At 45.1% G+C, this 15,409-nt stretch overlaps 1 long non-coding RNA gene across 1 annotated transcript; it reads right to left on the reverse strand.

The window, feature by feature from the left end:
- Window positions 1-772: 772 nt before the first annotated feature.
- Window positions 773-7,775, reverse strand: LOC142777348 (uncharacterized). The gene is made up of 2 exons (XR_012888043.1): window positions 7,485-7,775; window positions 773-3,333 (listed from the first exon to the last, which is right to left on the reverse strand). It is a non-coding gene; the product is annotated as an uncharacterized LOC142777348 (long non-coding RNA).
- Window positions 7,776-15,409: the final 7,634 nt, after the last annotated feature.

Raw genomic sequence — 15,409 nt, forward strand, 5'->3', positions numbered from 1 at the left:
AACATGAATCTTCACTGAAATAAAAACTGATAGTTTTTGCCTTTTTGCCTTTTTCACACTTGCCGCTACATGTTCCTGATTAAGCGTTAGTAACAGGGCATAAACTTATTCGTTCAGTCACCGGCTTTGTGCATCAACACTTTTTTTTATTAATATATACCCTAAAGGCCCATTCAGGCATTACGCACGGGGTTTTAGTTATACAATAAATTTGCAAATCAGGACATTGCCATTATAGAATTTAAAGTGGTAAACAATGTAAAATACAGTTCCATAGACAAAGATGCAAAAGGAAAAAAAAAATTGTGGCAGGAATGAACTCAATAAGAGAGACACAGCTATAGTGCAAAAAAATATATATACAGAAAATTGCCATGAAAAAAATTGCCCCCTATCTGCATATTTGACCAAAAATGTCGTCGAAAGACTATTGTATTTTGCCTGAAAAGAGTGAATAGACAGAAATATTTATTTGATGTTTTGCACGAGAAAACTGGTGAATGGGATCCTGGAGGTGTTGCGTGAGACATGAGTGCCATCTAGCGGTAATTTCAGAAAACGAAAGGATGGCCTTTGTTATAGCGAGCACGCAGCATGCGTGCAATCTTGGAGGCCATATTTTGTAGATTTCAAGACAGGTAGCAGCACAGTATCGTCTTAGCAAAGCGTAGGAGACTCGCCTTTCCATGCGAAGCGTCGAATTGTCAGCTGCAGTGCTTAGAATTACTTATTTATACCTTTTCTAGTATAAATAAACACAGTGCACAATATCGACGTGTTGATATTGTGCCTCAAATATGCTCAATATTTGCTTTTTATTGACAATCGTACAAGTATGAACGCAGAAACTTGAGCAATACTGGTGGATGCTGTGGATGTGGTCGTACTTGAGCCTTTTTGCTGACAGACCAAAATTTTTGCATTGGAGTATCCCAAGCAAGACTATCATCTTTAAGGAGGAAATATATTTACAATGAAAGAAGAGTAAAAATAAGCACATACATGCACTTACAAACTCACACAGATAGGTAAGTCATATGTCCAAGAAAATATTGAATTGGTTTACAAAGGTGGCACGATCAATGAATCAAGCGATGTCGCTTGGCAGTGTGTTCCAGTGATGTGTGCTTCGAAGTAATGGTGAGTGTTGATACATAATTGTGCGTGCCAAAAAAGGGTGTATTTTGAATTGGTGATCAATATGTTTCAAAATATTATGAGGTGTGTTAGTACAAGCTTCATGAAGGCACATTTACTATGATAAAATGTACGAAAATGCAACAACAGTGACGACAGTCTGCGTTTTTCAAGAAGGGGTAATGAAAGTGAGTGTGTAATATCTGTAGTGCTGCAGTTGCGAGAATACCACTTGGTGATAAATCCTGCTGCTTCATTTTATTTTAATTCTAGTTAATCGATGAGATATGATTGATGTGGGTTCTAGATGATGGATGCATATTCTATCTTTGAACGGACAAGTGTAGTGTATGCTAGCATTTTAGAGGTATAGTTCACCAAGTAAAGGTTTCTTTGAATAAATCCAAGTGCTTTTGACCCCTCACTAGTTATGATATCGATGCGCTTATTTTAAGGCAGGTCAGAAGATAAATGAATTCCAAGATACTTAAATAGGGATACTTTTTCAATGGGGAGAGCTTGAATTTCATATTGACTCATTTCTGTTTTATGTGCTCTTGTAAACGTCATGGCCTTCGTTTTGGAAGTGTTAATTTGCCATGGTGACACCAAAATGCGAGTTTATTAGGGTCCAACTATAATGACTCGTTAGCTTGGGTACTGTCAATTTTTCTATAAAAGATGTAGTTGTATGTAAATAATTTGATAGTAGATGACAAACCATGTCCAATGTCGTTGATGTAAATGAGAAACAAAACTGGTCCCATGATTGATCCCTGGGGAACACCAGACTTTGCATGTGAAAGTGAAGATGCATGTCCATCCACATAAATTGATTGGCTGCAGTTGCTCAGAAAATGATTTATTCAGCTTTTTTCCAAACCAGTGGCTACCTTATCATTATACATAGAGCCATCTAGAGTTGAAAAGAAGCCTTCCTTGTCAGCAACCAAAACATGCAACTTAGCTTCCAGATGCGTCTCAGACAGCATGAACACCGTTGTGAGGAGTGACCAGGCTATGTACAACAAAGGCAAGCTGAAAAAGCCAGTAGGCTTTTTTTGTGAAGCTAAGTTGCGTGTTTTGGTTACCTTCATTTACGTACTCTTTTATGAACATAATGATAAAGAATACTCATGGATTTAATAACACCATCTTAAGGAAATGAAATGAGAAGAGAGTGTACTACTCTTGAAATATCTGCAATAAGTGCATAGCGGAGGACGTTTGCAGCTGCATCGCCAATAATAATAATAATAGCAATAATATTATACAAGGCAAGACATAGCCCAGCAAACCTCTTGTGATGGCAGTTCTAACATAAGCACCAAACTAAAAGGCCTTCAAGCCAAGCCAAATTTATGGCCACGACAAATATGCACAAATTTACCGATGTGAGAAATGCTGTGCTTGGAAAGTCAGATATGATATGTGATAGGTAGAAGGAACATACATCAAAATAGTGCATGTACCAACGTGGAAGCTAAGGAATGCTTTAGTCAATGGGAAGAATAAGCTGCCGAGCGAACTTTCTGTAGTCTTCTTTACACTGTAATCTGCCACGAGTGTGACAACATGTCAGTCTATGAGACCTGTGATTTCAATGAAAGAGTTAAACAACACAACAGTTCAAAATGAAGTCACCAAATAATGGGTGGCCTTGGATGCCCTCGCTGAACATGCGAAATATACAGGCTTTCAAATTGACTGGTCAAGCAACCGTGTTCTGGTCGAAGAAAACAAGCTTGCATCATGCCAGCACCTGGAATCCCTGCACATTCACACAGCTGCACATATACTCAGTAAGATTTATGGAACGCAGACCATATACTTTTGGTGCTTACATCACGCACCTAGTCATACTTAAATACGATGTACCTTTCTTATGGTTGTCATTCAGAACAATATCAGGTGCCCAAACATCAGTAAACTTTGTGTTATTTTGGTCAGTGTATCCTTTTTTTGTACACTAAGAAGAAACAGTTATGCATTGCCTTTTTTTAGGCCTCTTCTAGCTGTTCACTGTAGTTGCAGTCGAAGGAGTGACTTTTTGAGTATTGATCAAGGGTAATGCTTATTTTTGTGATGGTAGCACAGACTGCCGCCAGTTTCCATGAATTAGCCAGGTTTTACCAAAGTTCCTGCAGTTTTCCAGCAAGGCCCCAATTCCCCGACTTTCCCAGGTTGGTAGACACCCTGCACAAACAAAGATAGATGGCAGTTAACTCGCGTCCTGTTCCCTGTCTTATGCAAGTGTCATTCTGCACTTTATTACCTTGGAAGTACTTGCTGCTAGGCAGGTTGGTATAACATTATTAGGGAAAATTCTAGACGATGCGAATGTGTGGTGCAGTGTAAATATTTTCTGTAGTTCAGCTGCGACCGATGCTCTTTTTCTGTGCTTTTTCATTTTTCCAGTGGTGCTTAAGCATCTATAATTTTCCCCCTTAGCTTAATTACCTCCCTGAAGCTATGCATCATCTTGCCCATTAACAACCATGGTTAAACTATTGTATGTGGCATTGTTGATGCAAAATGACCTTAGAGTATATGCTAAAGCTCCTGCAGGATCACCGGCTGAATGTGACAACCAGTTCGCCATTTATAGGACCCGAAGTATTGACATTTTCAATATATCTGTTTGCACAGTGCTTCATTGGAGTCATGCAAGCTTAAAATATGGTGCTCCCACAGAGAAATTTTTCTTCCTGTGCTGTGACCAACGGGAAAACTATGTAGACAATAATGAAAAGAGATCACAACTAGGCTTAGCTGTGTGATGTCTGCCTCAATAAAAATGTAATAAATTAATGCAAGTGTGCTTATATCACCATGGTGTTGCCAGTTTATTACTACATTTGATATGAATCTCTGCTCGCTCCACCATGGTGTTCCTAAGGGTGTACACAGTCTTACCTCTGAGACAGCATTGCCAGAACTAATTTCACTGTCACAATCTTGAACAGGTGTGCAACAAGCATGCGCCAGTGCAGAGAACACAAGAGAAGTGGTCACTGCTTGCATGTTCAAGGTCGTATGCACACACACCGGACTATAATTTTGCAGTGTCTTACATTTTGAGTGGAGTATACATCGTGATGGCGGGAGCCATCTCTGTGGTCACCAGCTAGACTGTCACAATGTGCATATTGTTGCTTCAGACAACTGTTTACGACAAAAAAAAAATTTTTAGGCTAATGTAAGGGCTTGTGGTGAGGAGACTCTCAAAAGGTATATGGTGTGTCATCTTGCAATAGAGAAGCAACATTTATACCTAGTTTATGTTAGTAGGAGTCTGCTAAACATTGGCCATACAAGCTTGTGGTTAGAGAAGGATGATGTCCAGAAGATGCCCTCCTGAAATGTTAACATGCACCGTCCTCCCTTGCCCTTCTTGGTGCACTGGAATTTTTGCCCTATAGGTACTAATTCCTTTAGTGGGTACTCTTGAAGGGCTTCTGAATAAGCTCACTTTTACCACCTGCTTTACCCAAGGGCAAATCCTACTGTTGGAACTTGTTTGCTTGGCAGAAATTTTTAACAGGAAAAGAAGCTTCACTCGTTACACAAATAAAGCTACAGCATTGCAAGATTACTATGATGTTATGTACACGGACCTCCCACATACAACTCACTAAAATGTCACCAATTACCTCTATGGTGAGCCTGATTATGCCTTAAGACAGCATGTAAGTTTCTTGATCCTATACTTTTTAATCAGTACATGAACCTTGAAAAAACAAGATCGTCACGTGCAGTGCATAAAACCAGTGCTTATGAAGTGCAATGATGCCATCGGAAGCATCAGCAAAAGTAAATTCACCCTGCTGGAAAGCAAATTGTGCGTGAAGCCTGTAAATGTACTGTTAACAAAGTCTTCTCGACAACTTCATTACTTCTACTTCTGCAATTTTCATAATCCTGTCTCTTCATACCTTGCTGTCAACCCAAAAATTATTGACCTATGAGGTGTTACTAATATGACCATGCTCATTTAACATACCTGCAAGCCTCAGAGCTAACATAATAAAATTGAAGACTTTAATAAATTAATGCTCTCTGCTACTCACCCCTTCAAAAAAATTTTTTAGCATCCCCTTCAAACCTGTTTTTTTAAAGACTCAACAGGCACAGTGACGTGACTCATGAAAGGCATATCCGGAGCTTGTGGTGCAACTAAAATATTTTTGGAGCAGCATAAAAGCTGCCTGAAGCTTTTAAGCTAGAGCTGTTGCACCACATGTTACAGGGAACTAGTTCATGAACATATGCATGCATGTTCACTTGGACTTCTGCTCAACATAAACGTAGGCTTTTTGCTTTTTTGCAGACATCCCCAATTTATGTAAAGCTACCTAGCACTTTCCGGGAATTCACATAGCATTTGTAAATGACTCTGGCTTTCAACGATAGTTTAGCTACAATATTGAATCACGGACTGGTAAGACTATTTATGCATTGTATTTACTTTCCAAAAAAAAAGAGTCTGATTATATTAATGCTTTTATTAGTACAACCTAATCGTTCAATCTGTGGAAAAGTGGTTGCTGTCATCGTTTATGTACAGAATTGTTAGGTCCCCGATTAATGAGCACTTCATAAAAAAAGGGTTTTGTAACTGGTCCTTACTGCCAATTATTTATTATGGCTCGACAAAATTTAGAGTTATGGGGGAGTAAGTAGTTACACTTGGCAAACTGCTTGACATGTACAGTCGTCGAGGTCGAGAAGCCCAGCCGAGACATACCAGAATAGTGGAACACCATGCTTTCTAGGAGAAGTAAAAGTGATTGTACAGCATGCGGTACTGCTGATAAAATTTGCCCACTGTATGGACTTAAAACTTAACCACTTTGTATGAAATATTTTGAAAGTAAACTGTAACAAATAGGACCACAAATAAAAAAAAATAACTAAGTGGTCAGTTCTATATGCAGGTACTAAATTACTGTATTTTAATACAGTAAAGCAAGACTGTTGTCCAAGCACAACTAGCTCATTATTACTTTTATCTGACAGTAACCACAACAGTTAGAAACTATTTGGCTGAAGTCACGTGGTAACTTTTGTAGTATAAGCGGGTTCAGATTGTTAAGAAAGTTGGTGCCCAGCAACGTTTTCAACTACATTGCACGTTCATGTTTACTGTGATAACATCTTCAAATCGCAGGGGTAACGTATGGATTTCAAGCGTATGCCATATACTTGCTCCCTGAGAGAACACAACAACGAAGAGTGCACGCATGCTTGACACAAATAATAAAATTTATGAAAAAGATGTAGTGTTTCGTCTCTTGGTGCAGATCCCTGCAGGCACTTACCTAATTGTCACCCCATTTTGCCAACAAGCAGCCCATGTAAAACGTCCGAACATGCGCTATTATGTCGGGTCATAACCAGTTTCCTCTAACCACCTTGCACTTAGTTCTGGCACGACATAGGTTTCAAAGATCTATTTCTTGCAAACTGTGTGAGTAATTGTAGACCATTCTTCAACAGTTATTTTTGTGCTTACTCGATAGGAAAACATGAGCTACAAATTTTCTAAGTTTCCAAAATATGAATGGTAATTGAATTGTGAATGGTAATCTACACCCAGCCTTAGCATTCATTTCCTTTATAATCATTTTCAATTTGAGGCATGGCACAAATTTTGAAGTACGGCTGAAGCCTCTCATATGCATGTTTCGTTTATTTGAACGTGCCATTTAACAATCTTGAATTAACCCTGCATGAACTAACATCTGAATGCCTTGCGAATTGCCTGCCACAAAATATATTTTACTAGGTAAATTGTTCTGTGCTTGTTACACAAGCTGAAGATGATGACGATACTGACTGCCGCATCGTCACTGATGAGGCAGAGGATAGCGCGTGTACAATTTAGGTGCACACACGAGGCCCAATGTCAGTGCTACATTTCCAATTTAAACACGAGCGCGCGCAATATGTATGCTTTACCGCAATACACAGCGTGCACTTCACCGCAAGGCACGACTGCCTTGCGGCACTGTTTAATTTTAAGAAGACGCTTAAGGTGGCAATTTTGAGCGAATATTTATAGTGCTCCCAGCATATTTTCAACTTTATTTCTTTTTTTTTCTTTGTATACACCCACAAGAAAAGACATAGCTTAGAAAACCGATTATCGTAATCGGCGACAACATATTTAAGCCACTTAGAAAATAACGTCGTGTGAACGACTGGTAATATTCCATCGCTTCCAACTTGTGCATTTCGTATCTGTCTCACGCAGTTACGCAAGAAGAAGCTTCAACGAAAGTTTTGGCGCAAGCATACACTTCACCGAAGCGACACATCGATCCTTACGCTACACACGCACTTACCAGACATACACGTACGGCATACATCCACAAATAGCATAACACACGGTGTTCATGATCGGGCAAGTCGTTACCACATTGCTTATAGACAGAACGAGACCACGTATCCATGCGCAGAGGCGGTTCTCGCGAATGCATAAGGCTCCCGGCCAAGCAAAGACCACGGATAAATAACCACCGCACGGTAAAGATCCTCACAAGTTAGTGAGGAACCTTAGACCTTTCGTTCCCACCACCTAAACGTTCCCCAAAAAATGTCCAACACGGCGATTTTATCGCCGTCTATTCATACGTTTTCAGCCAAGTCAAGCCGGTTTTAAGCGGCTATTGGGTGAACCGAACACTTTTGCCTCGAAAAGCCGTGTCAGCAAAGTGCTTATACTGTGCAGGAACTTCCGACTTTGCCATCCACCTCTGCCTTTGTTGAGATAACAAGAAGGAGACGAGCAATAGTAACCTGCTCTGTCAATTAAGCGTGCCTATTTTGCAAGCACAACCCAGCACCATGAATGTCATAGCCATATGCTCATGTACTATCCTCGTCAAATCAAACCCGAACAGCGGCAAGCCTTCACAATGGTATAGTGCGCGCCGTCCAGTCATGACCATTCACATGCGCGCGCATCTTGTTTGGCCGCACTGAGCAAATCCGCACCTGTCCATTGTGATAACTGGACGGCGCGCATTATACCATTGCGAAGGCTTGCCGCTGCTCAGGTTTCATTTGACGAGGATAGTAGATATGCATATATATATATATATATATATATATATATATATATATATATATATATATATATAATAGTGTGAATGACCCATCCACAGCATTCACTACAGTAAAAGCTTGTTAATTCGAACTTGCAGTTGATTTGAACCGACGTCCTTGTTCCAACACAGCCCTGTGTATTTCCATAGGGAAAACTTCCGACAATTCAAACACATCAGGTTAATTCGAACTAGGAGCTCCTAGTTTTTGTTGCTCCTCATAGTAATCTGCTCCAAGTGATCACAACATGTTGTAAAACCAGAACAAATTTATTGGAGATGCACAGCAATGAAACGGCACCATTTCTCAGCAGCTGAGAATTCGGATACTGTGCTGGAAGCTCTTGGGCAAGCTGCCAACGATGATCATAGAGTTGTGACAAAAGAAATTCAAGCAAATATAAATTACTGATTATTTTAATTATGATTGTGCTAACTCTGCCATGTAAATAAATTTGTTTGAAAGCATAAAGAGCATCATATATTTGGCTCAAGGCTCACTGATCACATGAATGCATGTCGAGGCTTGTTTCTGGCGTATCATTGACTGATAAATTAATCGCTGAGAGTTTCATCAACCTAATCTGCAAAATCATCTGCCGCAAAAGCGTGGTAGCAGCTAATTCGCAGTAACGAGTCCAGTGGTGGCTTCTTTAAATTCCGCCCGCGTAGTGTGGTGCTATATTTGTTCATTCTAGCGCCTGCGCACTAATCTGAACTCCGCTTAATTCAAACAAATTTGTAATCTCCTATGATTTCAAATTAATGAGCTTTTACTGTATTAGATTACCATTTAACAAAGCATGTGCAGGCACACACACTGTGTGAGTGGACTTAGTTTGATTCTGCAATAACAATCTTTACTAATATCCCCTAATTAGCATTGTGCTCTGTATGCAAATGAATCAATAAACCCAATGAATAAACCCAATGAAGTGTGTAAGTGGCTTGCATATCAAGATGAGAGGCCTGTTATGGAATCTCCTGCTTGGATGCCTTTTCAGCTACTAGAAGAGAATCGGAGAGTCAATTTTATTGCCTTGTTATACAAATGCTTTAAGGGACCACTGGAGGCATCACATGGGAGGATGTGAACTAGACCATGATTATTTGACAATCAAAACAGCTATACTGTTGTTAAAACAGCACTCAGCAATTACAAGTTGAGAAACACTAGTGCAAGCTAAACATTCTGTTAAGGCGTTTACTAGCCGGCAACGAGCGAGAATATGTAATGGCGACAGTCACAGCCAAGCACGGGCTCCCAGCGCGAGCGGCGTCCTTGTTGGGTAGCCCCACTAGAAGGTACTCAAGAGTTCGACCCATTTCAGCGTTCGGAGGCTTCGCTACAATTACCCCGGGGTCGAAGAGGGAGCCGCCTGGCGACCTAACAGCTCGTTACTATGAGCGGGTCATAATAAGCCTTCAGGCGCTCCACGTTGACGATGTCTCGCCCACGGCGGCGCATGTCCGAAGATTGTTCAACGGGTTCGATGAGATAGTTGACGGGTGAGGTGCGCTCGATGACACGGTAGGCGCCTTCGTATTTTGGACGTAGCTTGGAAGAGGGGCCAGCTGCAGATGTCGGGATCGAGAGCCATACAAGCGCACCAGGAAGGAACGTGGGCTCAGAAGTGGTGGAGCCATCACGAATACTCTTCTGCCGCTCTTGCTCTTGCGTTGTAAAAGTCTTGGCAAGCTCGCGACACTCTTGAGCAAGCCTGGCTGTCTCGGAAATCGGTGTACACTCAGATGGATCCGGCGTGTACGGGAGTATCGTGTCCATGGTGTGCGACGGGTGCCTTCCGTACAGCAAGTAGAAAGGTGAAAAACCAGTCGTGCTCTGAGGGGCGGTGTTGTAGGCGTAGGTGACGAAGGGCAGTATATTATCCCAATTAGTGTGGTTGGCAGCGACGTACATAGAAAGCATGTCGCCGAGGGTGCGGTTAAAGCGTTCGGTGAGGCCATTCGTCTGTGGGTGGTAAGCAGTAGTTTTGCGGTGGACAGAATGGCACTCCGTCAGAATGGCTTCGACGACTTCCGACAAGAAGACACGGCCTTGATCGCTGAGAAGCTCTTGGGGTGGTCCGTGGCGCAGTATAAATCGATGCAGCAGGAAGGACGCAACATCGCGCGCAGTAGCCGCAGGGAGAGCGGCGGTTTCGGCGTATCGCGTTAAATGATCAACGGCAACGATGGCCCAGCGGTTACCAGCCGACGTCAGAGGAAGTGGTCCGTACAAATCGATACCTACGCGCCCAAAGGGACGGTCAGGGCAAGGTAACGGTTGCAGACCGGCGTGCGACATGTGGACTGACGGTTTACGGCGTTGGCAAGTGAGGTAAGAGCGAACGAACTGCTGCACATAGCGGTACATGCCGCGCCAAAAGTAGCGTTGTCGAATGCGATGGTAGGTCTTGAATACCCCAGAGTGCGCGCATTGCGGATCTGAATGGAAGGATTCACATATTTCTGACCGCAGACTGCGGGGTATCACGAGTAACCACTGCCGGCCGTCGGCGTCGTAATTGCGTCGGTGTAGAAGGCCGTCACGGATGGTGAAATGGCGAGCTTGACGACGCAAGGCACGCGTGGATGGCGTTGCGGATGGATCAGAGAGCATGTCGATGAGCGTGCCGATCCAATTATCCTTTCGCTGTTCGGTAGCGATGATGTCAACATCAATGGCAGAAACAGCAGCCGTGGATACTGAGCAGAGCACATCACCTTCAGGCAGAGGGGAGCGCGAGAGGGCGTCGGCGTCAGCATGCTGGCGTCCGTTGCGGTACAGCACGCGGATGTCGTAGTCTTGTAAGCGAAGAGCCCAACGGGCGAGACGGCCTGAGGGATCCTTCAATGAAGAAAGCCAGCATAGTGCATGATGGTCGGTGACGACATCGAATGGGCGACCATACAAATAAGGTCGAAACTTTGTAAGAGCCCAGACGATCGCCAGGCACTCTTTCTCCGTGACGGTGTAGTTTTTCTCGGCTCTCGTGAGCGTACGGCTTGCATATGCTACGACATATTCAGGGAATCCGGGTTTTCGCTGCGCCAGGACAGCGCCGAGGCCTACGCCGCTGGCGTCTGTGTGCACCTCCGTTGGGGCTGTAGGGTCGTAGTGGCGTAGAATGGGAGGCGACGTCAACAAATGGCGGAGCTTCGCGAACGCGTCGTCGCACTCGGATGACCATGAATTGAAGGGCCCGTTACTTCCAAGGAGCTTCGTCAGCGGTGATATGATCGTGGCAAAATTTCGTATGAAGCGTCGGAAGTAGGAGCACAGGCCCACGAAACTACGCAGTTCTTTGACAGATGCAGGTTTGGGGAATTCGGCCACGGCCTGAAGCTTGGCAGGATCAGGAAGAATGCCGTCTTTGGACACGACGTACCCCAGTATGGTGAGTTGCCGTGCTGCAAAGCGGCACTTTTTCAGATTTAGTTGCAAGCCGGCATTGCTCACACGTGCGAAAACTTCTTTCAGACGTTGGAGATGCGTGGAGAAATCCGGAGCAAAGACAATGACATCGTCGAGGTAACACAAGCACGTGTACCATTTCAAGTTGCGCAGAACGGTGTCCATCATGCGCTCAAAGGTCGCAGGTGCATTACATAGACCAAACGGCATGACGTTGAACTCGTACAAGCCGTCTGGCGTGATGAAGGCGGTCTTTGGTCGAGCGTCGTCAGCCAAGGGTACTTGCCAGTACCCCGAGCGCAGATCGAGAGAAGAAAAAAAATCGGCTCCATGAAGGCTGTCAATCGCGTCATCGATGCGTGGCAGTGGATAAACATCCTTGCGAGTGATCTTATTGAGCCGTCTGTAGTCCACACAGAACCGTCTATCTTCGCAACAAGAACAGCAGGAGACGCCCATGGACTGTCCGAGGGCCGAATAACATCGCGTCGGAGCATATCATCAACCTGATCATTAATTACTCGACGTTCAGCAGGCGACACGCGATATGGACGTTGCCGTAAAGGTGGATGGGCACCAGTGTCGATGCGATGCGTAACAACGGACGTGCGACCGAGAGAACTTCGCCAGACATCGAAAGAAGAACGATATTCCTGCAACAGGTCCAGAAGTTGGGAACGCTGTACGGCCGTAAGGTTGTCAGCGATGGAGGGGCCAAATACATCAGCAGATGCCGAATCAGAGGTGGAAACAGCATTGATGGTACACGACCTGGGACCGCGCGTGTCATCGGGTACGTCCAGGACTTGTGCGTCGTCGACTGGTTCCACTCTGCCGAGACATTCCCCTCGAAGCAAGGTAACAGCATACGGGGACGGGTTGGTTACAAAAATAGCAGTGTTGCCCTGGTTGACCTGCACGGTCGCGAAAGGTACTAGCAACCCTCTCCTGCTGCAAGCGCGGTCAGATGGCGAAACAAGTCCAATGGTGTCGGAGAGACCAGCGCAGTAGACAGACACAGCCGTCGTCGAGTTTGGAGGCACTGTTGTATCGTCTTTCGTTAGAATCTTGCTCAGTGTCGGGGGACTGTCTTCTGGCGTCAAATGCGAGAAGGGTGAGAGCTCAATTTCGGCGGCAGCACAATGGATGACGGCGTCATGGCGGGAGAGAAAGTCCCACCCCAGGATGACGTCATGAGAGCATGCCTGAATGACGATGAACTGGGCGACATACAGAACGTCCTGGATGACAACGTGAGCTGTGCACCCTGCTGTAGGATAAATGCGGTGCAAACTTGCAGTACGGAGGGATAACCCAGAAAGTGGCGTCGTCACTTTTCGAAGTAAGCGGCAGAGTTTTTCGTCCATAACTGATACGGCAGCTCCAGTGTCAATAAGCGCCGATGCACAAACACCGTCCACAAACACGTCAATGACATTCGAGGGGCTGCTCTGAGGGCTTTCACATTGCGATAGCGTCGCAGTCCTTGCCTCGGGGACTGCGACGACTAGTTTTCCCACTCATGAGCTGCCGCACTTGGCCGCATGGGGGACAGGGAACGACGTCGTGGAGACGGCGATCGTCGAGATGGACCTGGGCGAGATCGAGGTGGCATAGACGGTGGTTCTTCGCAATAAGGACGGCTGAGTTGGCCAGCAACAGGTGAAGAAATTGGAGCCGGCTGTACGCGATGGCAATAGCGGGCCACGTGACCGGCGTAACCGCACGCAAAGCAGATGGGCCGGTTGTCGGGTGTGCGCCATCTGTTCACCGGGGTAGGTCTCACCCACGTCGCAAGGGCTGATGGACGGAACGGTGGCTGCATGGTGGACTGAAGCTGAGGCTGAGGGGTTACGTCAACATACGTAGCGGGAACACCCGCTGCAAAGGACGGAGGTCGAGCGGCAGCTTCGGCGTAAGTCAGAGGGGCGGTTGCTGGAACGACTTGGGGCGGCCTGGCGACCACTTGCGCGTAACTCAGGGGCGCAGGAGCCGGAGGCTGTGGGGGGTGGTACGCAGGCATTACCTCCGCTATTTCCTGTTCAATCGCTCGACGGATGGGAGGGAGAAGGGTAGTAGGCGATTGTTGAACAGTCGGTTGGTGGGCGAAGGGCAGGAGCGAGAACTGACGTGCGATTTCCTCACGGATGAAGGACTTTAGTTCTGCCATCAACGCCACTTGGTCACAACTGGCCTCCAAGCCAGCAAGCGTTGCAGCTCGTGGTGGGGAGCGTCGGGTCATCGAACGCTGCCGGCGGAGCTCCTCGTAGTTCTGGCACAGTGTGATGACCTCAGCCACTGTGCCGGGGTTTTTGGCGAGCAGCATCGTGAAGGCATCATCGTCAATGCCTTTCATGATGTTCCGGATCTTTTCAGACTCGGACATGGTGGGATTAGATTTGTTGGATAGGTCCAGGACGTCTTCAATATAGCTCGTGAATGACTCACCAGCCTCCTGAGCACGTTCACGCAAGCGCTGCTCGGCTTGCAGCTTGCGAACAGCAGGGCGGCCGAAGACGTTGATGATTGCGGTCTTGAAATCGGACCAGGTGGCAAAATCGGACGCGTGGTTGTTATACCACAAACTGGCAACACCCGTAAGGTAGAATACCAAGTTGGTCAGCTTGCCGTCCTCGTCCCATTTGTTGGGGACGCTCACGCGCTCGTAAATAGCGAGCCAGTCCTCCACGTCAGTGCCATCAGCGCCAGTGAAGATGGGTGGATCGCGGATTCTGGGGACACCGGGACAAGGGGGTGGCATTGGAGGAGGCGTTTGCTGAGAAGCGTCGTGGTACATAGTAGATGGCAGGGTACGTGATCGTAGCTCCAAAGGCATAGACAGGGATCGCAGCACTCTCCACCAAATTGTTAAGGCGTTTACTAGCCGGCAACGAGCGAGAATATGTAATGGCGACAGTCACAGCCAAGCACGGGCTCCCAGCGCGAGCGGCGTCCTTGTTGGGTAGCCCCACTAGAAGGTACTCAAGAGTTCGACCCATTTCAGCGTTCGGAGGCTTCGCTACAATTCTTACATATTTTCTCAATTAGCAAAGTATAAAAAAAAAAAAACAGCAGCTGCAAATCAGTCAGCGGACAATGTTAGGTACTGAAAGTGTGAGGGATCTAGATATATTAGTAGTATTGATGGTTGAAATAAAGGTTGTGTTATCGAAATGATTGTGGAAAGTAACTCATTCTATTGTCTTAAAGGTTAAAGACAAATTTTTATACTTTTTGCCCGAATAAAAATAGGGTCCATGTTGTAGATGCATAAGACTTAATGTGAGGTATGCAGCAGTAAAATATGCAACTAGGCAAGTGGTGAGGTACTGTTATACAGTGAGCGAGAAAAAGAACTTTTCTGCGCATTGCGAGTAATAGCATGTTAAGCATTTCTTTCGGAGATGACACGATTATGCTGCGTACAAGTAGAATTATACCAGAAACCGAGCAGCTTTACTCTTTCTTCGAGACACTCCGAGTACATTGTGCTTTATACATGCACAAAGTGCAATATGCGAGGCTAGTGAATTACTCTAATGATGCAATATATTTCTTTTATTTCTTTTCATAGGAGGACACACCTGAAAAAGCTTATTTACGAGCAAGGGCTGCATGGTTTTTGCAATGCAAGCTCAGTCGAGAAAAAGTATTAAAAGGTTGCAGCAAACAAGGTTGAGACTACAAAAGAAGAATTCTGAGCTAAAATCAGTTCTGTCAGAATTAACCAAGGAGAATATCCTGC

The sequence above is a fragment of the Rhipicephalus microplus genome, chromosome X, assembly GCF_043290135.1.
Source record: "Rhipicephalus microplus isolate Deutch F79 chromosome X, USDA_Rmic, whole genome shotgun sequence".
Taxonomy (NCBI): Eukaryota; Metazoa; Arthropoda; class Arachnida; order Ixodida; family Ixodidae; genus Rhipicephalus; species Rhipicephalus microplus.